The sequence below is a fragment of the Pleurodeles waltl genome, chromosome 5, assembly GCF_031143425.1.
Source record: "Pleurodeles waltl isolate 20211129_DDA chromosome 5, aPleWal1.hap1.20221129, whole genome shotgun sequence".
In the NCBI taxonomy this organism is placed as follows: Eukaryota; Metazoa; Chordata; class Amphibia; order Caudata; family Salamandridae; genus Pleurodeles; species Pleurodeles waltl.
In genome coordinates this window covers 607,399,158-607,423,351 of record NC_090444.1, presented here as the reverse complement: position 1 = coordinate 607,423,351, position 24,194 = coordinate 607,399,158, and positions in this window count along the sequence as shown.

Genomic DNA, 24,194 nt, shown 5'->3' with positions numbered 1-24,194 from the left:
CCCTTCACAGGTCTCCAGCTTTGGTATTCCAATGTTGATTTCTTGCAGGCTGTTCTGGGTGTCTTGTTTTTCCTATTTTCAACCTTTAGGGTGGTTTTGGGGAAATCCACTGTTTTACTCTGGCATTCCTGGTCGCTGGGGGGGGGGGAGGGGGGGGGCGGGTACTACATTACTTACCTGTGTGGTTTCCTAGTACTCCCAGCTCCTCTCTACACAATTTACTTACTAAGTGGGGGCCCTGTGATCGCATTCCACTTTCTTAGTATATTGTTTGGGCACCCCCTAGGGTCACTATTGATTATTAGTATTTTACACTGTTTTGTAACCATTTTATGCCTCATACTGTTTATCGGTGTATAAATATAGTGTATTTACTTACCTTCAATTGGAGGGTTGCCTCTCTACTATTTCCTGATACTGTGTTCCAAAAATAAAGTACCTTTATTTTTGTACAACCAAGTGGTTTCTTTCTTGTAAGTACTGTGTGACTGTAGTGGTATTGCATGAGCTTTGCATGTCTTCTAGATTAGCCTTGGCTGCTCATCCACAGCTACCTCTAGAGAGCCTGGCTTCTGGACACTGCCTACACTTCACTGAGAGGGGATACCTGGTATAAGGTGTAAGTACCCACCACACACCAGGCAAGCTTCCTACACATGTTAACCACCTAAAACTCTACAATGATAGGGTAGGCATAACCATTCTGATAGTTACTGTAGTTACTGATGAGGATCAGGAAGCAGTGCGTGAACCTCTCCCTGACCTCCTCTCAACTTACCCTAAGGATGAGTCAGTGGATGGAGTTGTCTATTCAGACACCCCCTTTGCCCAACAGCAAGCTGACTGCAGGCAAGTCCTACAGCAGTATGTTGAGCTCTTCTCTTTGACCCCTGGTCAGACACACCTGTGTACCCATGATGTGAACACAGGAGACAGTTTACTTGTCAAAAATTTTTTTATAGACAATGTGACCAAGTCAAGGAGAGCATCAAAGTGGAAGACCACAAGATTCTGGAGTTAGGGGCAATAGAGATCTCCGACAGTTCCTCGGCTAGCCCAGAAGTCTTAGTCCCCAAACCTCATACCAAAGATGGCAAGAGGGACATGCGGCTCTGTGTGGACTATAGAGTGCTCAACGCTGGCAACAAGACAGATGCACACCTTATACCCAGAGCAGATGAATTAATTGACAAATTAAGTGCAGCCAAATGTCTAAGTACCTTCGACTTAACTGCAAGGTACTGGCAAATTAGGATGGCACTTGGAGCAAAAGAAAAGACAGCATTATCTACACCTGATGGGCATTATCAGTTTACTGTTATGCCCTTTGACTTAAAGAATGTCCCTGTCACCTTCCACCTTCCAAAGGTGAATCAAGTCCTTGCTGGCTTGGAGTCCTTTAGTGCAGCATATCTAGATGATATTGCTGTCTTTAGCTGCAGCTGGCAGGATCACCTGATCCATCTGGGGAAGGTATTCCAGGCCTTGCAAACAGCAGGCCTCTCTATTAAGGCATGCAAGTGCCAAATAGGGCAGGGCACAGTTGTATTCTTGGGCAACCTTATAGGTGTCAGACTGCCACTTTCAGACAAGTTTCTGACCACACGGGGTGAGAGCCTTTGTGCTCTCGGTGGTCAGAAACAAAGCCTGTCCTGGGTGGAGGTGCTTCACACCTCCCCCCAGCAGAAACTGTAACACCTGGGGTGAGCCTCAAAGGCTTAAGGCTCCGATTACAGTGCCCTAGGGCACTCCATCTATTGGAGTTGCCTGCCCCCAGACAAAGCCCCACTTTTGGCGGCAAGTCTGGTGCGAAAATTAGTGAATACAGGGAGGAGTGCCATCCCCCTCCCCCAGCTAGGACCACCCCTAAGGTGTCCAGAGCGGAGGTGATCCCCTCCATGCAGAATCCTCCATCTTGGTTTGGAGGACAGGGACCAATAGGGTGAGGTTTGTGCCCCCCTCCCCAAAGAGAGTGGGCACAGAAAGGGTGTAGCCACCCTCAGGGACAGAAGCCGTTGGCTACTGCCCTCTGACCCCTGCAACGCCGCTATATCTTGGATTTATGTGCTTCCCTAAACCCAGCTCACCAGATTCCTGGTGACCTGCCAAGAAGAAGGACTTTATAGCTGAAACTCCCAGCAGAGAAGAAGGAAAATGACAACTGAAATAGCCCCAGCCCTACCGACCTGTCTCCTGCTTCAAAGAACCTGCAAAAGAACAGCAACGCATCCAGCAGGACCAGCGACCTCTGCCGAGCTCCAGAGGACTACCCTGCACTCAAAAGGACCAAGAACTCCTGTGGACAGCAGCCCTGTCCAAGAGAAAACAACAACTAAGGATCCAACCTCACTCCGAATGCATGAGTCCTAACCACTCTGCACCTGATGTCCGAGTGGCCCAGCCAGCTAGAGAGGATCCCCAGGCGATTCAGAGCAAGTGCCCACCATGGGTTGACCTTTCCATCCCTCTAGGCCGACGCCTGCAGAGGGAATCCTGAGGAGCCCTCTGACCACAAAGCTCTGGACGAAGATATCTGACGCCTAAAGGCACAATGCACCCACAGCCCCCAGGCCTTTGAGAACCCAACCTCCGGTGCAGCATCGTTCAGCAGGAGGCCCTCCTCCCTGTCCAGCTTGTGGTTTGCCCGAGACGACCCCCTAGACTTCGCCTGCAGCTTCTGATTGACCCCTGGGGTCCCCTCATAAGGAGACCAGACACCTTATTTGCACCCTGAACCCGGCCGCCCCAGTGCCGCTGACGGTGTATGTTTGGTGCCTTTTTGTGCCCCCGTGCTCCTCTAAACCCATCAAGTCTGCCCTCCGGAGTCGCAGGTACTTACCTGCCTGCAGATCTGAATCAGAGTGCCCCCAGTCTCCATAGGAGCCCACGTTAATGTTGCCTACACTTGACCTCTGCATCCGGCTGGCCCCATGTTGCTGATGGTGGGTGTTTGGGGTTAACTTGAACCCCAACCTGTGGACTTCCTAACCCCCGGAGAATGGAACTGTAAGTGTTGTACTTTCCTGTAAAATGATCTAATTTTTCTTCCCCTAGGAACTGTTTCTGAAAATTGCACTGTCAAGTTTTAAAACAGATTATTGCCAATATTTCAAAAACTATATAACATATAAATTTCAAACAAAGTACTGTGGATACATGTGTGAAATACGAATCTATTGAAGTACTACCTGCAACTTGAATCTGGTGGTTCTAAAAATAAATTAAGAAAATATATTTTTGCTATTTAAAAAACATTGGTCTAGAGTTAAGTAATTTAGTGTGTGCTTCTTCTATTGTCTGTGTGTGTACAACAAATGCTTTGCACTACCCTCTGATAAGCCTAACTTCTCGGACACACTACCACAAAAGAGAGCATTAGTATTATCTACTTTAGCCTCTTTTAATGCTCTGGGGAACCCCTGGACTCTGTGGACACTATGGGGGTCATTCTGACTTTGACGGGCGGCGGGGGCCGCCCGCCAAAGTCCCGCCGGCAGAATACCGCTGCGCGGTCAAAAGACCGCCGCGGTAATTCTGAGTTTCCCGCTGGGCTGGCGGGCGACCGCCAGAAGGCCGCCCGCCAGCCCAGCGGGAAACCCCCTTCCATGAGGATGCCGGCTCCGAATGGAGCCGGCGGAGTGGAAGGGGTGCGACGGGTGCAGTTGCACCCGTCGCGATTTTCAGTGTCTGCTTGGCAGACACTGAAAATCTTGGTGGGGCCCTGTTAGGGGGCCCCTGCAGTGCCCATGCCATTGGCATGGGCACTGCAGGGGCCCCCAGGGGCTCCACGACACCCGTTACCGCCAGCCAGGTTCTGGCGGTCAAAACCGCCAGGACCAGGCTGGCGGTAAGGGGGTCGGAATCCCCATCAGCGCCGCCATGGAGGATTCCCTTGGGCAGCGGGAAACCAGCGTGACACCGCCGGTTTCCCATTTCTGACCGCGGCTGTACCACCGCGGTCAGAATGCCCATGGGAGCACCGCCAGCCTGTTGGCGGTGCTCCCGCGGTCGTTGCCCCTGGCGGTCCATGACCGCCAGGGTCAGAATGACCCCCTATATCTCACTTTGATATAGTATATACAGAGCCAGCTTCCTACAGGTGTTCAAAAGGTGGGGCTGGAGAGAGGACCCTGGGTTTTTGGGTTTAGAGGTATGTGAACTTTGGGTGCGTCCTGTAAGGAGATAGAGGATCCAATTGAGGGGGTTGCTCCGGATTCAGAGGTGGTGGAGTCTGGTGATGAGGATGTGGTGGGAAACGATGTTGAAAGCTGCTGAGAGGTCAAGGAGGATTTGGGTTACCTTTACTTCAGGGTCGAGGAGGACTCTGATGTCGTCTGTTGCAGCAATCAGGGCAGTCTCTGTGCCATGGTTGGCTTGGAAACCTGCTTGGGAAGCAGCCAGTAGACTATGTTGTGTAGGTGTTCAGAGATCTGTTAGTTGATGGATCTTTCTTGGACTTTGGTGGGGGAATGGTAGCAGTAAGATTGGTTAGTAATTTTTGAGTTTGCTGGGGTCGACAAACAGTTTTTCTTCAGGAGCGGTTTTATCTCTGTATATTTCCATACATCTGGAATGGTGGCCGTCGTGATGGGGTGAGAGGGCACTACTGATCTCTCTCTGTCCAAGATTGAAGATGTAATGGGGGCACAGCTCCTTGGGTGATCCGGAGTGGGTTGCGCTCATATAGGCTGATGTTTCCCGAGTTTTCTGCTTCTAGTCTGTGATCAGGTAGCTGTCAGTAGTGTCTGCTGGAGTTTGAAGGTGGTCGAGGTTGGGGGGGGGGGGTGGGCAGGGGAGCTGCTGTAGATGTGAGCTATTTTGTCAAGGAAGTAGTCTGCCAGGGAGTTGCAGAGGTCTTGATAGGGTTGAATTGTGTTCTCTGTGGTTGCCGGGCAAGAGAACTCTCACAATGATGAAAAGTTCTTTGGAGCGGTTGGTGCTCTTCTTGATGAGGGTGTCCCTTTTTGCTTCCCTGAGGTGGCAATGGTAGTTGCTGAGGGCCATTTTGAAGGTGGTGCAGTCTGATGGATTCTTGCTAGTATATCATTATCTTTCTAGTTGTTTGCATTCTCTCGTAAGTGGGTGGAGTGCTGGTGTGAACCAGCTGGTGGGGTTTCAGGTGATTCTTGTGTTGGAGTTTTTGGTGGGGACAGTTTCGTCGGTGCAGTTGTGGATTTAGTAATGGAAGTTGCTGGCGTCTTGTTCGGTGTGGTGTGTGGGTTGGGTCTATTGGTGTTGAGGGCAAATGTCCATTGGGTCTCTGATTCTTTACCTAGTTGCGGTGAGTGAGGGTGAGCATTGTGGAGGTGGGTTCAGGAGTACTCACTATCGTGAAGTGTACAATGTGGTGGTCGGCTCCGTAGTGTGAGAGAATTTAATCCTGTCACTGGAGATGAAGATGGGGTTCAGAGTTTGATTTGCGTGGGGCTGGTGACCAGTTACTGGAGTCTGATGTTATTGAGATTATCTAGGAGGTTGGTGGAATTTCTGTTGTCTGGGTTGTCGAGGTGGAAATTGAGGTCTCCCAGGAGGATGTAGTGCCTGAAGTCGATGGCCGGGGGGGGTGAAATTGATGATTGTCTTGCAGAAGGCGGGGCAGAGTGTTTGTAGGCGAGGGTTCCTATGATGGTGGTTTTGGCGTCGGTTCGGATTTGGAAATTAAGGTGTTCCATGATGGGGGACGGATCGTCCTCCATGGTGGTGCATCAGAGGTTTTCCTTCTAGATGATGGGGATAACTACTCTGTGTTTGTTGTGTCGGTCTCTGTGGATACGTTTGTAGCCTGTGTGGGGCTGTGCAGGTGATGTCCGGAACTGATGCAGAGATGAGCCAAGTTTCTGTGATGACCATCAGGTCAGGTTGGAGTGTGGTTAAGGTGTCCCAGACTTCCGTCATGTTTTCAAAGGGATCTTAAATTGAAAAGGCGGCAGTGAAACTGTTGTTTCGCAAGGGGTGGTCAGCGGTGTAGTCTCAGTGTTGCAGGCCAAGTGGCATTCGAGGCAGCTGCAGCAATTGTCTCAAATCTTAGAGGCCAGGTCCTGCAGTTTGGAGGCTGTGTAACTGTAGGTGGTGGGAGAGCCAGGGTTCCTGGCACTGGGTGCCGACGGGTGCAGACATCCATGTCATGAAAAGAAAACAAAATAATGACCTACACACCCTGGGATAAAGATGCTTCAGTGTGGGTGGCATTTGTTTTTCTGTGTCAGAAAAACGAAAACGTGCATTAGCTATTCGTAGTCTGTCTTAACTGAACTGATGGTAAGCATAAAGCTTTACCTTGGTACAACAATCCAACTATTCAGTCAGATGAGCTGTCCCACTTACACAGTTCACTGTTTCTCAGGTAAGAGGTGGAGCCAGTAGCACATTACTGCTTCTAGCACAGTGAGAAAGCATGCTGGTTCTTCCCTTCTGCACGAGAGGTACTCAGAGAAGGGACATAACCTCTAAGACACTCTACGGAGGAGCCCCCATTGACAGAGCCCCTCTCAACTACCTAGGGCTGCCCCACCTTTAATGCTGGCATGTCCCACTGCACTGGCCCTCCCCAGAGTTAACCCCGTGGGCGAGGAGATGAGAGCAACACTCTTGCTGGGCTTGTTTCCTTGGAGCACTAGCTCTCCCATGGGAACCCTTTCATAAACCACTTGGAGCAGTAATTGTTTTATTGTGCCTGACCTCTGGGCAGCTTCTGCACTCCCCAGGTCGCAGTGTCTTCCTCCCCCCTCAGCTATTTAGAAGGCAAATGTGGGTCAGCCAAGTATCTAGACTACCGCCTTTGCCAGGGTACTGTCAACCAGAACTGATCCACAGATGCCCAAAGGAGTTCTCTCCTTCAGGGTCCCCAGCACACCTACTTCTTATGTCCAGAGAGTGAGGAGACAAAGGCCACTGGTCCTGTAGAATCCCAGAACATTCAAGCCTCGAGTACTACCCAAGCAAGGGTTCATCCACAGTTTATTCTCTCTCCCGTTTAGTTCCTGCTTTCCTTTGCATCTCTGCCTAATACAAAGATGGCACATCACCCCTGCCAAAGGTTGGTTCACCCACTTGCACAGCATTCTGGGCATTTTCAAAATGGCAGAATCAAGCAGCTGTTTACCGAAGCACTTCTTGGGCTCCTTATCTCAACAGATAAAGCAAAGCTAGTTGTTTCACTACAAGAAACAGTTGGTATGACAAGTGCCAGCAGCGTGCCCTCTGTCCCTCTGAAAAGGGTATAACCAGGGTTCCTGCCACCAGCAGGAGGCCAGTTCCACTTCAATAGTTCCATTTGTCTTGGAGTGGCTTGGATTCACAAGCTGGCCAGTAGAGTAATCAACTTGGCTCAGTAGTGAATGAGTAACTATATTCCTCTCAACCACTGACCAAAACACTTCAGCGACAGACCCCGGAGGTGGGACTTCATCCCCCAAGGTAGAGCTCGCACTTGCCGCAGGCATACTGTGTTGGAGGCAGAGTGACCCGGAGGCGGAAGCAGCAGAACTCAAGCAGCAGCAGAGGTGGAAGCGGCAGAGCAGTGAGCGTAGAAGTGCTCGGCACTGTGTTCACTCGTGACCCCCTCCATCCCCTCCCGTCAGCTCCCACTCCCACTGTACCACTGAATGAAGATGTGGGGAAGCAGAGCGGCGAATCAGTGCAGCGAGCAAGCAGAAAGGAGGGGAGTGCACCACTCCAAGCTGTGTACCCCTCGCCACCCCCAGCTCCAACTCCAACCATACCACTGAGAAAAGAGGTGAGGAAGCAGAGCTGTAAAGCGGTGCAAAGAGCGAGCGGAAAGGAGAGGAGCACCCGCTCCCACCGTACCACCAGGAGAAGAGGTGGGAATTAAAAATCTGGCCAGCGGGCCCCCAACCGGAGTGCTGAGCGGGGTGTTGCCTTTGCCCTGACTTAGTTGTCAGGCCCCGAGGGAGGCCCCCAGAGGTCGGCCCCCTCAACGATCCAGGGCACAGCTAGGGGGAGCAGCTAGTGAAGTGGAGCAAGTAAAGCAGCTATGGAAGCCAGTAGAGCAGCTGCTCAGAGGGGCCAGGTCAGAAGCTGATCGGACACCTGGAACCTTGGAGCCCAGTGCAGAGATACAACACCTTAAGGCACCAAACAGGCATTGAATAACACTGAATAGCGCCAAATGCTGTCAGCTGGAGTAGAACTACAGACATAAGCATAAGATATACAACACATCACAGCATCACTATATAAGGACCTGAACCGGGTTTATAGTGATCACCTACACTCAACTTTCCACCTGAAACTGTTTATCTGGCTTGATCAGAACAGGAGAATGAGGTCAGGTACAGTAAGTAACAACATGCCCAACCTAATCAAGAGGAAGAGAGAGCAGACCCCAGATCGGGCCACCACAAAAGGAGGGCAAGCAGCACTTCGGAGCCCAGCCCCTCCCAACCCCAAGCCCCCCCACCCCACGCCCCCCACCCCTACCCCCCCAGTCTGGGGCACATTGAACACAAGCTGTAGGAGCCCAGTATCGCAAATAAATAGTTTGGAAGTGTTGAAAAGAGAGATAGACCAGCCAACAGTTGAGATCTTCCCAGAGGAGGAAGTAAAGCATCCAGTCCAGTCAGAAGCCACAAGATAACGGATCATTATTCTGCCTTAAGAAATGGATCCATGCATTGGCGAAAGTAAGAGGGACCCCCTGGACACAAATCAACAAATTACAGCTACAGCAATCAAGGGGGCCCAGAAAGAAGAAGGAGGCGAGAAATGAGCCGCGGCCACTTCCTTTACCTCCAACAATAGTGACTGCAGCAAAACAAATCATGAATGGCAGCGTTGTGGCTGTGGCCCATGTGGAAAAAAGTCTGAGAGTAGGAGCCAGTGAAATCTCCAACCAAGCAAAGACTGTGAGAAACAACTGCTTAGATTTAGACCCTGAAGATCCTTATTCCACTTCAAGCCTAGCTAACCTATCCATTCCTGATTCGTAGATGGTAGCAACCGTTGAGATCTTGGAGCAAGAGACACAGCAACACTATTCCCTGACCCAAAACCTGAATTTCTATTCATTCCCGGCTCAGTATCACTTGAGTAAAATGGATATCCAGGTAGATCTGTTAAATACACTGGCGGTGTTCGTTTCTGGAATAGATGGTAAATTGGAAGAACTAAACGCCCTGATAACTAGAGCCCAAATCAGTCAACAGAGCGACTTTACCATCTCTAAATGCAAGGTGTTAGATAGATTATCGCAATTGCTGACAATCTTGGAGGGAATACTAAAAGAAGTCCGACCTGCCCAGAAAGAGGGGCGTACATATGGCAACCTGCAAATTGACATGTTGGCATCTGCTCCCGCCACAGAGAAAGCAGAGGGCAGTCCCTCCATCCTTCAGACAGCATTACCACGGACCCCGGCGGACAGAAGGGACCCCACAGAAAATAACGCCATGGCTCATTCCAGCACAAGGCCTTGCAAGCCGAAGTGTACCCATTATTCATAGATAATACCGGAAAAATGGAGAACCCTATGAACTTAAAAAAGCAACAAGAGAGAAAAAGCGAGCAAGAGAGGACAGGAAGCTTGTACGATCCTGCCACCAAAAAATCTCAAAGGCCACAGTGTCCGTTGAATCAAGTAAGGGAGATAAGGTCACAAGGGGAATGCACAAATTGGACAGTACCCCAATCCAATTTCAATGCAGTAGCAGTAACAAAAGTTCCCAAATTAGGAGGCACGCCCATGACACCTGTAACACAGTTAGAGCATCAATCACCTGTACTGGCTAATCGTCCCCTGGAGGAAAGTGGAAGGGCCCGCCTGTTAACACTGAATAACACAAGTAGAGGGAAAATTGATCATGCCGCGCAGCAGTTACACCTGGCAAGTCAATTAAATACAGATAGCCAGGAACAGGTTCCATCACCTGCTTTGGATCCCGGAATTCGTCTCAAGGTCCCCTTCAAACATATTCAATCATTCTACTGTCCTAAGACTTATAAAAGCACTCCCAGACCTTAAACATGTAATCTCAGAAGACATTGCTGGTACTAAGTTTATTCAAGCAAGAGGTAATCAGCACATAGATCTAACGCTGCTTATCTCCTCAACTCCTGACCTCTATAAGCAAATTCTGGAAAGGAGGGAGGTCCTGAGAGCGTGGGGCATTGAGGTGGTCACGTATCTAGGGGACAGATATCGATCTCCATTATTGGAGGCCCACCGGGCCAACAAGACTATAGGCACGTGGTCAGTTTTACAGTGAGTGGAGGACCCACTCAATGCCAGTAGAGATGGGGAGGGAATGTCCAGTAAAAGACCCAAAGCGCAGTCCCCGTTAAAAGTTCAGATATGGAGGGACGATGGGCGAAATAAACTGGTAACGAGACAGGACCCCCTGCCTAATTGGAGTTGGCTGCCTCTAGCATTATCCTCAGGAAAGGTCTGTAATAGTTGAACACCAAGCAAACATCCCTCGCAAGGTGCAGTGACCATATGTACATGGAATATAGGAAGCCTGAAAGCAAAAGTGGAAGATCCAGCAATAATTCAATTTTTGGCCTCATATGACGTTATAACGATACAGGAATCATGGGCCCAAGTGTCCATACCTCTAATCAGCTACACAGAATTTATCAAACCAGCAGTGAAAACCCGCAGGTCTGGAAGGGGAAAGGGGAGCTTAGTAACATATGTCAGCACAAGGATCCTTGCTGAATTATCTGAACCCAATGGGGGCAACCGACAGTTTCAACTGGTTAGATTAGATGGTTGGGAAGCAACAACACATTTCCCATTGATAATAATCAACATATATATTAACCCAAAAAAGAAATCAGCCAAAGCCAACAACCACAGTGAATATAAGGAAAGATAAGATCGGAAGAAAGTAATAAAGATGAGTGAGTCTGTTGGTTTATTCACACTAAATGGACGGAGCTGGGCCACCTGTATGGACCAGATCGTCACGAAAACAGGTATCCTATTTAGATACCACACTGGTTAATCCGTCATTATATAAATTTGTGGCTGAGTTTAGGATTTTGGATCGTGTGGAAAGTGACCATAAACCACAAGCAATCAAGATTCAAACAATGGCACGTAAGCCGGAGAAAGTGGCATGTCTCAAAGGGGTGATTGGCATTGAAAATCTTAAAAGATTGAAATGGTCATCTAACTTCATTAAAAGTCAAGCGGAGACGGCGTTGTCCAGACTTGAATCCTCGATTACGTATCCTTCTAATTTGACAAGGGCCTGGGAGGTCTTTGTCAAGGATCTTATAAGCCATGCCCCCCAGGAAAAAAAAAAAAAGGAGCTCAATTGATGTATCGCAATGGCATCTACCTGCCAAGAACAATTCATATAAGAAAAGCAGTGGTAGGTAGTTTACTGAGCTAACTGCGTAAGCACCCTGAGGATAAATCACTACTAAGCATCCTTCAAGAGCAAAGGAGGCACTTGAAAAGGGAAACATGGTCCTTTAAAAAGAAACGCCAGCAGGAAACTATATGGGCCAAGCTACATTATGCGTCAAAACAATCAGACTCAAAACGATTCTGGAAATTGATTAACTCTATTGAAAAGGGGCCAAAAGCGGCCCATAATGACAATATAACAGAGGGATCCTGGGTTGACTACCGTAAGTCTTATTTTGGGGAAGTGACTATCAAAGGAGTTGCGCAGGCCCAGCAGGAGACGGTTATTCGGGCCCCCGACGTCTCGACCACCTTGATGTTTAGTTCATCCGATATAAGAAGGATCATCGGGAACTCACGAACTGACTGCTCCTGGGCCTTACGGTCTGCCGCAAGCACTATTTAAACAGGCAACACAAAGATGGGCAGATTTCTTGGCTGCAATGTACAATCATGTTTTAGCAACAGGAACTAATCCGGCAAGTTGGAAGGGCTCAATAATCCACCCTATACATAAGGGAGGGAAGGTCGCATCACCAACCAATTACAGACTGATTACCCTCTTAGATGTGGATCTTAAGTATTGCTCTGCATGTTTGCTGCAGCATTTATAATCGTGGGTCATAGACAACAACATATTGCCCATGAACCAGAGCGGATTCGTTAAGAACCAGGGTACCATAACAAATCTTTTGGTTTTGGGATTGATCATTAATAGAGCAAAAGGAAGGAGCATTCCGACACACCTGTGCTTTGTTGATTTTAAAGACGCATTCGAATGCGTACCCTGCTGCAAATTGTGGGAAAAATGAGGGCTGCCTTCAGCTATATTAAATGCTATTAGGCTGCAAGGCTGCGTCCTGGCACCAATCATCTTTAATCTTTGTATAGCAGACATCTCTGTGATGTTAAATAACCAGTCTGTCCACTCACCTACTCTTGGTGGGCATCAATTACCCAACATTATATATGCAGGTGATATGTTACTATTTAGCAACACCAGAACTGGCATGCAAAAAAAATTGACAACCTAGGGGGATATGCAAGGGCTAACGAATTAGAATTAAATCAAAGTAAAACAAAAATGTTAGTCCTCAACCAGAGATCCCTTAATCAACACAAATAATATATGAATGAAAAGATCAAAGAGGAAGCAGCCACTTATTGGTATTTAAGTGTTCTGATAGATGTAAGGGGGTATATATGTGTCCCACAGAGAAGCAATAAAAAGCAAGGCACAAGCGCTCATCTAGGCCTTTAAAACCCTAGCAAATAACACTCGGGGTAATACAATGAAACCATTGACAGCTGTACTAAGAGCAAAACTGCTTCCAACACTCGCATATGGAACTGAAATAATGCAGGGGATAGAAGCAGCCCTCCTAGATAAAAACTCCTGGTAAGGGCTTACAAGCGGCTATCCCAGTTACCCAGATCGGCATGACCGCCCCAGGTGAGACTGGAGTTTATGCTTGTAAAGCAGACATTAGCCCGCCCGCGGCTATCATCAAATTCTGTTATAAAATGTCTTGCGCTCCAAAAGGAACGTTGGGCAACTTAGTATGGCAAGAAGACAATTTCAAAAGGGGCAACAACAGCTATAAAAAGTTTTTAGAAACAAGCATAAACCGTTTGGGCTTAGCAGACGCGTGGGACTAAACACTCCCTAGCCCAGCTTTTAAGAAAATAGTAAATAAAGCTAGCAAACTTTGTAGTTGGCTAGAAGACAGGGAGGAACTGGCTAAAAAGGTCCTACGGTTGGCTGGTCCTTAATTCTTACAAAACATCCTTTGAATCCCCACTGCTGGCTGCTCCTATTCATAGAAAATCAAACAACACTTTTTAAGGCTAAGACTGGGCGACCTGCCAAGGGTAGACCCTATACCAAAATGGAAGTTCGCATCACATAGGCACAACTTAGAATGCCGCCTATGTCATCTCACTGTAGAGACTTTGGGGCGCATGCCAAGTAATGTAATATTGAACATCAGGCTGGTCCAATTTCTGGAAATGTTTATGTCCCTAATCACCCTTCCAGAATCTATACGAGGATAGGCGCTTTCCATAAACCCCTATAAACCTCAGTAAATTTGAGTAATATCAGGGGAGCAAATATATATACTGTCATGGCGCGACAATTTTTCATTTTTTACATGTCCTTAATGAGATTTATTGGAGTGAAAGGGGTTGTTAAGTTTATTGCACTGATTATGAGCTTTTTTAAATCTAACCGCATTTAATAAGGACTTGTAAAGGACTTGTAAGACGTAACAATGATGGATTATATCGGTAATTTCAGTAAATTTGGACAACAACAGGAGAGCGAATATATATACTATTATGGAGTCAATAATCCTTCATCTTTATTGCACTGGCCATGAGCTTTTATCTTACTGTATTTATTAAGGTTTTATATGATGTAATGATGATGGATTATTTTATGGTTTTTATTAACTAATAAAATCATTTTGCTGGTATTGGTATATTCCTCTCAATGACACTACTTGCAGTGTCATAATATTTGCTACTGACCCTGGCTTGGCTGGAGGTCTCAGACAGGGAAAGAACCATCTTGTATATCACCCACTGTCATAAATCTGCTGCATTAACTACATGCCTAATGGTTGTTCACCTGTGGTAGACTGCCTTAGAGCCTTCTACAAAGAACATACCTTCCTCACCTCACACATGCTCGCTTATCCTTGCTCTCCACAAGGTCCCTTCGAGAACTCAGCCCAGCAGGCATAGCTGTTCAAACTCACTCTCATTTAGAGCAGGCAAAGGAAAATCCAGCAGCATATATACAAGCCCTGTGCACTGTTGGAGCATCATTTTTTTTTTTTATGTTCCAGTTGCGCAGAGTGCAGAACCATATCTATGAGGCCATATGTAGCCACTATGCGTGGCTTTTCAGGGCCTCATAGATATGGAGTAAGGCAAGGCAACTGCGTTGCCTCATTGAGTCGGGTGAAGGGGGGCATTGGGTCCCAACTAAAAGCCATGGATTTTGGCACTGCCACACATTTACTAAATGACAAACCTGGGACAGCTCCAAAACCTTACGCTTCTCCACAGCAGGTGTAATGAGGAGAATTTTTTTTATATCTTCTTGTTTTTCCTCCTTTCAAGTGTGCTGCATTCTGCAGCACACATTGGAAGATGGAAACCTCTCTTCAGATTGCTTTTGTTCAGGAAAGTGTTCCTTCCTGCACAAAACAATCTTGCATGCAACACAGGCACTCTTGCACCATGGTGAAAGGGTGTCTGCATTGGCCCAAGGCACCAAATTGTGCACCAGCACGGGGTGAAAGGAGAGGAATGCACCATATTTCAAGACTACAGTGCATTCCTGCCCTTCTAAATTGGTCAAGGGCAGCGCAGAAAAAAGATTTGCGAGACTGCCCTATGCTAATCTGTTGTTAATATGCCCCCTAGTATATACAAAAGAGCTTAAAATCTTTTGAAATAAAGTGACATTATTTAGTTATTTACTTTGACAAATGCAAAAGACAGTAAAGCACCAAAGAAATTCTAGTCTAAAAGAAAAGGGATATTTCTTTTTGGATGCCTAATAAAATTGCATGTGCTACACAGGCCATAGTCAGTTTGTTCAAGATCACATGCGGAGTCAGAACAGTAGTCCTACATGGCAAGTCAAAGGTTAGGATGTAAAAAGCAGTTTCTCTCAACCCCAGCCGTAGCCTATTTTTAAAAGATCTGCAAGCTGAATTAATAGAAGCTTGAATGAGACTCAATTACTGGGATTCACACACGTCAGAGATCCAAATACAAAAAAGGTTTAAAATCAGAGGTGGTTTAAGCTTGTCAGAATTCACTTCCTTACACAGGCAAATTTATCCTCATTCAGTGAGCCCCCAATTGATGGAAAAGAGGCAGGCGCTTGTTTGTCTTCTGTTGTTGAACCTTTAGTGAGCCTGTTTGTCACAGTATGAAGAAGAAAAGAAAAAAAAAGACAGCCACCAGTGGTATACATTAAGATTCTTGGGGCTGACCTCAACCCAAAGGGAAGGGCTCTGAAGTGAGATTCTGATGAATGGGAATAAGGTGTTCCCTTTCGTAAGGCATAGATGACTTACTGAAGTGACTTTTCTTCAGGATCGTTGCCAAAATCAAGAGCTACTGTAGGCGAGGCCTTTTGGCTTTCCAGTGCTGCTTGTTGAAGCAATGGCTACCAACCAGATATATCTCAAGTTTACAAAGCTGTATCTGGGGCTAAGAAAGGCAGTTGCTGAAAAAAGCAGAAACAGAAAGGCATTGTTATTGAGCAAATTAGAGAATGCCACTAAAACTGTGGAAGGGTTTGTCTTCTCTGGTCTGACATAGAAAGGGAGATTAGCTTGCATTGATGGCATAGGTAGGGTGCAGCGCCAAAATACAATAAACATAAAACTTAAGCTGAGTTCCACCTGCCTTTGCCAGGTGGGCTCAAAATCCAATTTTGAATCCCTGCCTATGCCTATACAATCACTGCTTGCAGATAAGATTAAGCATCAGAATGCCTATCCTGACCAACACTTTTGACCCAACACTGCAGCAGTGGCTGCAGTATGTTTAAGAGGCCTCTATCATAAAACACATACAATTATCATATAAACCTTTATCGGAATTAAACTTGCCATTAGAGTGTAATGCCTAAAACGGCATAACAAAAATATAATTTGGGACGGATTGGAGGGTAAAAGGAAAGAGTGAGTCAGGGGTAAAGATGGAGAGGACAAGTGGCGTAGTAAGTGTGTCATGGGCCCTGGAGTAAGAAAGGAAAATGGTTGACTGCAATTTCGATAGGAAAATACAGTAGTGCCCTGGTGTCACTACACCTCCTGCTCCATTGATAACTAGGCCTCAGGAGAGAAAGCTGATGGGTCAGAAAAAGAGAAGCGAAAGGAATACAACAGACAAAAGGAAGAACGAGAAGGTTGCAAAAAAGAGAAAGAAAGAAAGGGAAAATGGAAATTAATAGAGTAAATGTGTGAGAAAAAAAGGGACGGGCTAGCGAACGGAAAATAGAGGAAAACATAATGAAAGGAGTGTGAAAAGAAAGAGAAAAATGAACATTAGAGAATAAATAGATGGTAAGAGAAAAAAGCAGCGAAAGAACCAAGGCAGGTATGTACTGACACATTTCCCACAGACACAGATTTGGAAAACCACTTTGACACTTCAGGTCCTGGCAAGTAACTTGTGGCTTCCACATACAGACGGGAAAAAGAGGGATTTATAGTAAAACGTGACTTGACAGAAAGATAAGAAAAACACCAGAGAAAGGAAGAAAGGTCTACAAAAATAAAATAAAATAAAAAGTGAAAGGACGCATACTGAGTCAAAGGAAAGAGCAAATAAAAAACAAAGAATTAAGGGAAGAGAATAAAGTGAAAGAATGAATGCCTGATGGAAGAGGAACGAAACAAGGAAAGAAATAACCAAGTTTTTGCGAGTTTGAAGGAGGAGGTAGGAAGAGGGAAATTTAAAAAATGGACAGGAGTAGAAAAGTTGGGGGGAGAAATAAAACATTGGGAGTAGAGTAAAAGAAAGAACGGAGTGAGACAGGTGAAAAAGACCCTACCAGACAAAGATGGCAGCTAAGAATAGATTTATTTGGTTCCCCCACCTCCTCAAACAGAGTGTGGAACAGCAGGGGATTCATTAGCAGAGTTGTATGTGAACCCCAATACAGCAATATTGGGGAGCTTCAGATCAGGATAGGGGGTTATGGACAGAGCTGTGCCCCGGCCCAGTGCTGGAATAACAGAAAGGCAGCGGGGTCAGGAATGAGAAACAGAGTGCTGTATAATTCCTGGTATGGGAAAATTGGGACGCCGCAGGTTGGGGTTGAGGTGCACTGACAGTTGTATGTGGGCTGCAGTACTGGAATAGTGATGGGCACACAAGGTCAGAAGTGAGGTATGTTAATGAAGATATGTGTGGAACCTAGTGTTGGTGTGCCAGTGTTGCCACCTGGTAGACTGGAGATTCCCTGGTGAAGCTGTGAGTGGGGCCCAGTGTGGGAGTGGCATTGGCTCTGAACCACAGAAGCGAGGAGTCCAGAAGGGCCTGTGTGTGTGAGCCTTAGTACTGAGAAGAAATGTGCACTGAATATTAGAATTGATGGATTCTGTTGGAGAGGTGGTGGTTCCCATCAACAGCAGCGTTGGATGTTAGACTTGAGGTGTACTGGCTGAGCTGTGCTTTACTCTTTTGGGTCCAGTATTGGCTTGGCAATGGGACTGAATATAAGAATTGAGCTGTTGTAATGGAACTGTATCGGAGTGGGGTCCCAGTATAGGAAAGGAAGTGACATCACTGGGGTAGAACCGAGATGCACTGATGGAGCTGTGCCTGAGGTCCCAGTACTGGAGCAGCAGAGTTTACAGACTGCAAAACTGAGGTGCTCTTGCAGACAGCGTGTGTGGGTTTACTGGCATGGCTGAGGGCTTGGAGTGTGTGAACCAAGGTGCACAGATGGAGCTGCAAGTGGGATACCAGTATGGAGCAAAAGTGGGCACTTTCTCTAAGGATTGCGGATCCCTGGGTGCCTAGGCTGGGTGCCTAGGCTATAAACAATTACAAGCAATCCTCCGCCTTTGCTCTCAGCACACAGGTAGGCACACTTGGTAAAGAAAATCCAAGCCAATAAAGGGTGGGAGCCAGGCAGCTGAGAGGGTGCAGAGAGCCCACAAGAACAAATTTGACCAAGATAACAGGCTAATTTATAGCCTTGTTTACAGCTAAGCTCAGAGGCAGAATGCTCTGCAAATGAAAAGGGAAGCTTCCCTGGACAGGAGCAGGAAACAAAGTAAACATAAAGGTCCCCTACAGGCCAGATAAACATAAAAAGTAGGACCCTGCTCCCACACAGAAGGAGGAAGGATAAAGAGGCATGACTGACCACTAGCAAGCGAAGATTTCTTTAAATTCAAGTGAAACTAACAAATGAAATAGCTGCAAGCCCATTGAAGAAGTATACACTCAAACTAAAAAGACAAGCATTGGCTTCTGGACCTACTGGCTGTGCAGCACTGCATTGGTATGTTATCTTTGCTGTGTAGTGTCAGACCAATTTGGGGAGGGGTGGGGACAGGCATATTGGCACAGCTGCTGCCAAACATTTCTTGAGGACTGCTCCTGAATCACATGTGTGCTTATGAAAGGACTCAGGTGCTTTATTTACTCTTCAGAGATTGCAGAGTAAATAAATAACTAGCAACAAAGTATTTTTTTCATGACGGGGGCAAGAAAAGGGCAGCATGGGTGGCAGAGAAACAGGTGGGACAGTGAATGAGAAGGGAGTGGGCACCAAAGAAAAAAAAAAAGCGCTCCCTAAAAGTGTACTGTGAAAGCATATAACCAAGCCAACAGGATGGTAAAGAAAATGTGCTCCAGGGGTGGGACAAACAAGAGGAAACCAAACAACTGCAAAAAAAAAAAAAAAAAAAAGTGACAAGAGCCAACCAACGCTAAACAATGGCAGGATCAAAACTGTCCTTGTTACACACACCTTTTTGCAACTAGACAGCTTTCAATGTTGGTTAGGCATGACCTAAGGAGCAGGCAGTATCAGGAAGACAAATACATTTTAAAACAAAATGTGCTGTTTTGAGTTCAAATGAACCAAGATAAATGTCTGATTCGACCCAAAATGTAATCCATTGCGTCATTTTAAGTCCTCGGATGTGTCCTTTTCAGTACATATTCTAATCTGAGAGGGAAAGGTAGAATACGTTTGGATGAAGACTCTTGAGTTGTGAATTTGACAAACTACCCTTTTCAAGGTTAATGCAGATAATATATCTGGGCTTGGTGGGTGCAAAATAACCCAGTCTTACTTGCATCAGCTTTTGGAGCAGATGCCACCTGATTTGGATTGATTCATTAGTTACTTCTTGAAGAGGAAGCCCAGCGACCAAACAGAAGGATAAATTACTTACCTGTAATCCTAGTTCATAATCCATAAGCATTGACTAGTCCAACCCACTTGCAGGGACCCAGAAGCAACTATCTCAGCTACAGAAGATTAGTTAAGAACTGTCTCTTTTTCACATGGCAACTATACTAACCACACCTTAGAGTACTAGAACAGTATACTCACACATGTCAAACAATGCTTCTCAAGGTACGGATATGAGTTGTCATTTGTCATTGTACATTGAACTATTCTTCCTGATATAAGCAGATACATTTATATTGGGTAAATATATATCACACCACAAGAAACGTGTACATTAGACCATGCTATAAATGCTGCTTCTGTGTACATATAGGTACATACACATCTGTTTGAGGCATGTAGTGCTGCCGATTCACATGCTATGCATATCCATTCCGACATCTAGTGTTGGGCTCGGAGTGTTACAAGTTTTTTTTTTCCGAAGAAGTCTTTTCGGAGTCACGGGATCGAATGACTCCTCCTCTCGGTTCCATTGCGCATGGGCATCGACTCCATTGTTAGATTGTTTTCCCGCAGAAGGTGAAGAAAGGAGTGATAGAGCATATAAGAGAAAAGAGATGTCCATGCAAATGTAAATGTATATACATATGTTCAAATGTTATTAAATCAAATGATTACAGGCTTCTGGGGAGGAGGGAGGGTGCATGTGAATCAGATGTACACTGGGTAAGTGACATTTTGCGTTCAATGGCAAGTGTAGCTGCAGATACACATGCTGTGCATAGACTACAAAGCAGTTAGTCCTCCCAAAAAGCGGTGGCTAGCCTGTAGGAGTTGAAGTTGTTTGAAATAATGTTCTTAGGACAGCTTGTCCTACAGTGGCTTGTTGTAGTGAGAAAACATCAACACAGTGGTGTTTAGTAAATGTATGAGGGGTTGACCATGTAGCTACTTTACATATATCAACCATTGGTATGTTTCCTAAAAAAGCCACTGTTGCACCCTTATTTCTTGTAGAATGTGCTTTAGGAGTGATTAAAAGTTGTCTTTTGCTTTGACATAACGTGGCCTAGCAGTTCGGGCTGGACTGTTCCCATGGGGAACAGGGTCAAGACTGATTTGCATATGGCTGGGTCCAAACTGGAATGGCATGGGCAGCAAAAAAACGATGGATTTAGGCTCAGATCACTGTACTAGGGGTGAATGTTTGACAATGTTCAGCATTCCGTCCATCACTTGTTGTTTTTGCTTTGTCGCCCTAAGTGGGAAAGGTATGCCCAGACGTGGGTCCCGTGCTTCCCATACTACTGGATTCAAGCTAGCCTGGCTGATGAGGGGTGAAACCCCAAAACCGGTCCCAGGATGCTTGTTTCCAGTCCAGGGAAGACCTGGCTTAGCAGTTTGGGCTGGACTGTTCCCATGGGGAACAGGGTCCAGACTGATTTGCATATGGCTGGGTCCAAACAGGAATGGCATGGGCAGCAAAACAACGATGGATTTAGGCCCAGATCACTGTACTAGGGGTGAATGTTTGACAATTTTCAGCATTCCGTCCATCACTTGTTGTTTTTGCTTTGTCACCCTAAATGGGAAGGGTATGCCCAGACGTGGGTCCTGTGCTTCCCATGCCACTGGATTCAAGCTAGCCTGGCTGATGAGGGGTGAAACCCTGAAATCGGTCCCAGGATACTTGTTTCCAGTCCAGGGAAGACCTGGCCTAGCAGTTCGGGCTGGACTGTTCCCATGGGGAACAGGGTCAAGACTGATTTGCATATGGCTGGGTCCAAACTGGAATGGCATGGGCAGCAAAAAAATGATGGATTTAGGCCCAGATCACTGTACTGGGGGTGAATGTTTGACAATGTCCAGCATTCCGTCCATCACTTGTTGTTATAACATGTTTGTATACATCTAACAATCCATCTTGCTAAACCTTGTTTTGATATAGGATTGCCTGTATGTTGTTGTTGGAAAGCAACATAAAATTATTTTGTTTTCCTAAACTGTTTAGTTCTGCCTATGTAGTACATAAGAGCTCTTTTGAGATCCAGGGTATGAAGAGCTCTTTCTGCCACAGAATCTGGCTGTGGAAAAAAGACTGGGAATTCTACTGTTTGACTGATGTGAAAAGGAGATACTACTTGCGGTAGAAATTTTGGATTTGTTCTTAGTACAACCTTATGTTTGTGCACTTGGAAAAAAGGTTCTTCAAGAGTGAATGTTTGCATTTCACTAACTCTTCTTAATAGCCACAAGGAAGGCAACCTTCCATGTTAGAAATTGAATTTGGCAAGAGTGTATGGGTTCAAAAGGTGGTCCCATAAGTCTTGTAAGTACAATATTTAAATTCCATGATGGAACTGGTGGTGTTCTGGGTGAATGATGCGTTTTAATCCTTCCATGAAGGCTTTAATAACAGGAACTCTGAATAAAGAAGTATGTTGAATAGTTTGTAAGTATGCAGATATTGCAGTAAGATGTATTTTTATGGAGGAAAAAGCCAAATTAGATTTTTGTAAATGAAGTAAGTAATATACAATATCTTGTATAGATGCTGTAAGTGGATCTATGGTTTTAGATTGACAATAGTAGACAAATCTTTTCCACTTGTTTGCGTAGCACTGTCTTGTAGTGGGTTTTCGTGCTTGTTTAATGACTTCCATACATTCAGATGGAAGTTTTAAGTATCCAAATCTATGACTTTAGGAGCCACAGCGCTAGATTGAGAGCATTGGGGTTTGGATGCCTGATTTGACCTTTGTTTTGTGTTAACAAATCTGGTCTGTTTGGGAGTTTGGAGTGAGGTACTACATATAGGTCTAGAAGTGTTGTGTACCAAGGCTGACGTGCCCATGTTGGAGCTATGAGTATCATGTTGAGTGATGTTTGACACAACTTGTTGACCAGAAATGGAAGGATTGGGAGAGGGGGAAAAGCGTAAGCAAATATCCCTGACCAATTGATCCATAGAACATTGCCCCTGGATAAGGGATGTGGGTGTCTGGATGCAAAGTTTTGGCATTTTGTGTTTTCGTTAGTTGTGAATAGATCTATGTCTGGTGTTCCCCACCTTTGAAAGTACTTTTGAATCTCCCATTCGTGTGTTTGTTTGTGATTTCTGCTGAGGACATCTGCCAACTGATTGTCTATCCCTGGAATGTACTGTGCTATTAAGTGAATTTGATTGTGAATTGCCCATTTCCAAATTAGGCTAGAAGAGACAGTTGAGATGAATGTGTCCCTCCCTGTTTTTTTTAGATAATACATGGTTGTCATGTTGCCTGTCTTTACAAGAACATTCTGTTTGAGAAGAGGTTGAAAAGCTTTTAGGGCAAGGAATACAGCTAATAATTCTAAGTGGTTTATGCGTAGCTGTTTTTGTTTGGTATCCCATTGCCCTTGAATGATGTGATTGTTTAGGTGAGCTCCCCAACCAATCACTGATGCATCTGTTGTGATCATGGTCTGAGGCACAGGGTCTTGAAATGACCGCCCCTTCATTAAATTGCTGCTATTTCACCATTGAAAGGACATATGTGTTTGGCAGTCCATCAACACTAGATCTTGAAGCTGACCGTTTGCCTGTGACCATTGTTGTGCAAGGCACTGTTGTAAAGGCCTCATGTTTAATCTTGCATGTGGGACTCTTGCTATGCAAGATGCCATCATTCCTATGATCTTCATGATAAATCTTACAGTGTATTGTTGATTTTGCTATATAAGTGGAATTAGATTTTGGAAAGCTTGTATCCTTTGTGTATTTGGATATGCTAGAGCTAGTTGAGTATTTAGGATAGCACCTAAATACGGTTGTACTTGTGCTGGTTGAAGGTGTGACTTTTGGTAGTTTATAGACAATCCTAGTGTGTGCAGAGTTTCTTTCACGTAACGTGTATGTTTTTGGCATTGTGTATGATTGTTTGATTTCATTAGCCAATCGTCTAGATATGGAAAGACATAGATGTGTTGTCTTCTTAAGTTTGCTGCTACTACCGCTAGACACTTTGTGAACATCCTTGGAGGTGTTGTTATGCCGAAAGGTAACACTTTGAACTGGTAGTGTTTTCCTTGTATGACAAACCTGAGGTATTTTCTGTGAGCTGGGTGGATGGGTATGTGGAAATACACATCTTTGAGGTCTAGGGCCATCATAAAATCTTGTTTTTGTAGCAGTGGAACAATATCTTCTTTTTTTAAATATCTTTTATTAACTTTTTGAGCAAAAATTTTGAAATACACACATCTACTGTGTAGAACAACCCACACCCTTCTCCCTCCCCTCCTCCCATTTCCTTCCCAGCATACAAAATATAATTTCTCAATTGTCATTGCACTTCCGTATATAAAAACTGATCCTTCCTTCACAGTTTATTATATATTTACATTTATGTGGTAGAGGCTTCGTCCAAGTCCGATTCTGATGTTACTCGTGAGCTGTCTGAGATTGTATCATCTGGGTGTTTGAGGCAATCTAATATTGTGTCCCATTGTCGTGCCGTGTCTTTTGACCCTCTTCCCAGTGCTGACATAATATATTTCCCTCTGCCTCAGCCCATATTATCAATGCATTTAGCAATGCATTCTGCCATATTTGAATTTGAGGGCCCCCAGCATCCTTCCAATGGATCGTAATTTCTCTCTTGGCCAAAATCAATGCCAGGTCAATATATTTATTCGTTGTCTTTTTAGCGGGGGCGAAGAAAATCTCCTAACAGTGCTGTCAAGGGAGACAGTCTCAGTCTCCTATCTGTAACCTCTTCCCACTAAGGCACTATTTGCGGAGAATTCCATAACATGTGCTCTAACCATGCCTCCGGTTCTGGTCATCTGTAATATTATATGAAACTAATCTCTTAATCCCTGTTAGAGCCCGCCCGCCCACCACATGCCGCAGACCTGCCATTGGAATTTCCA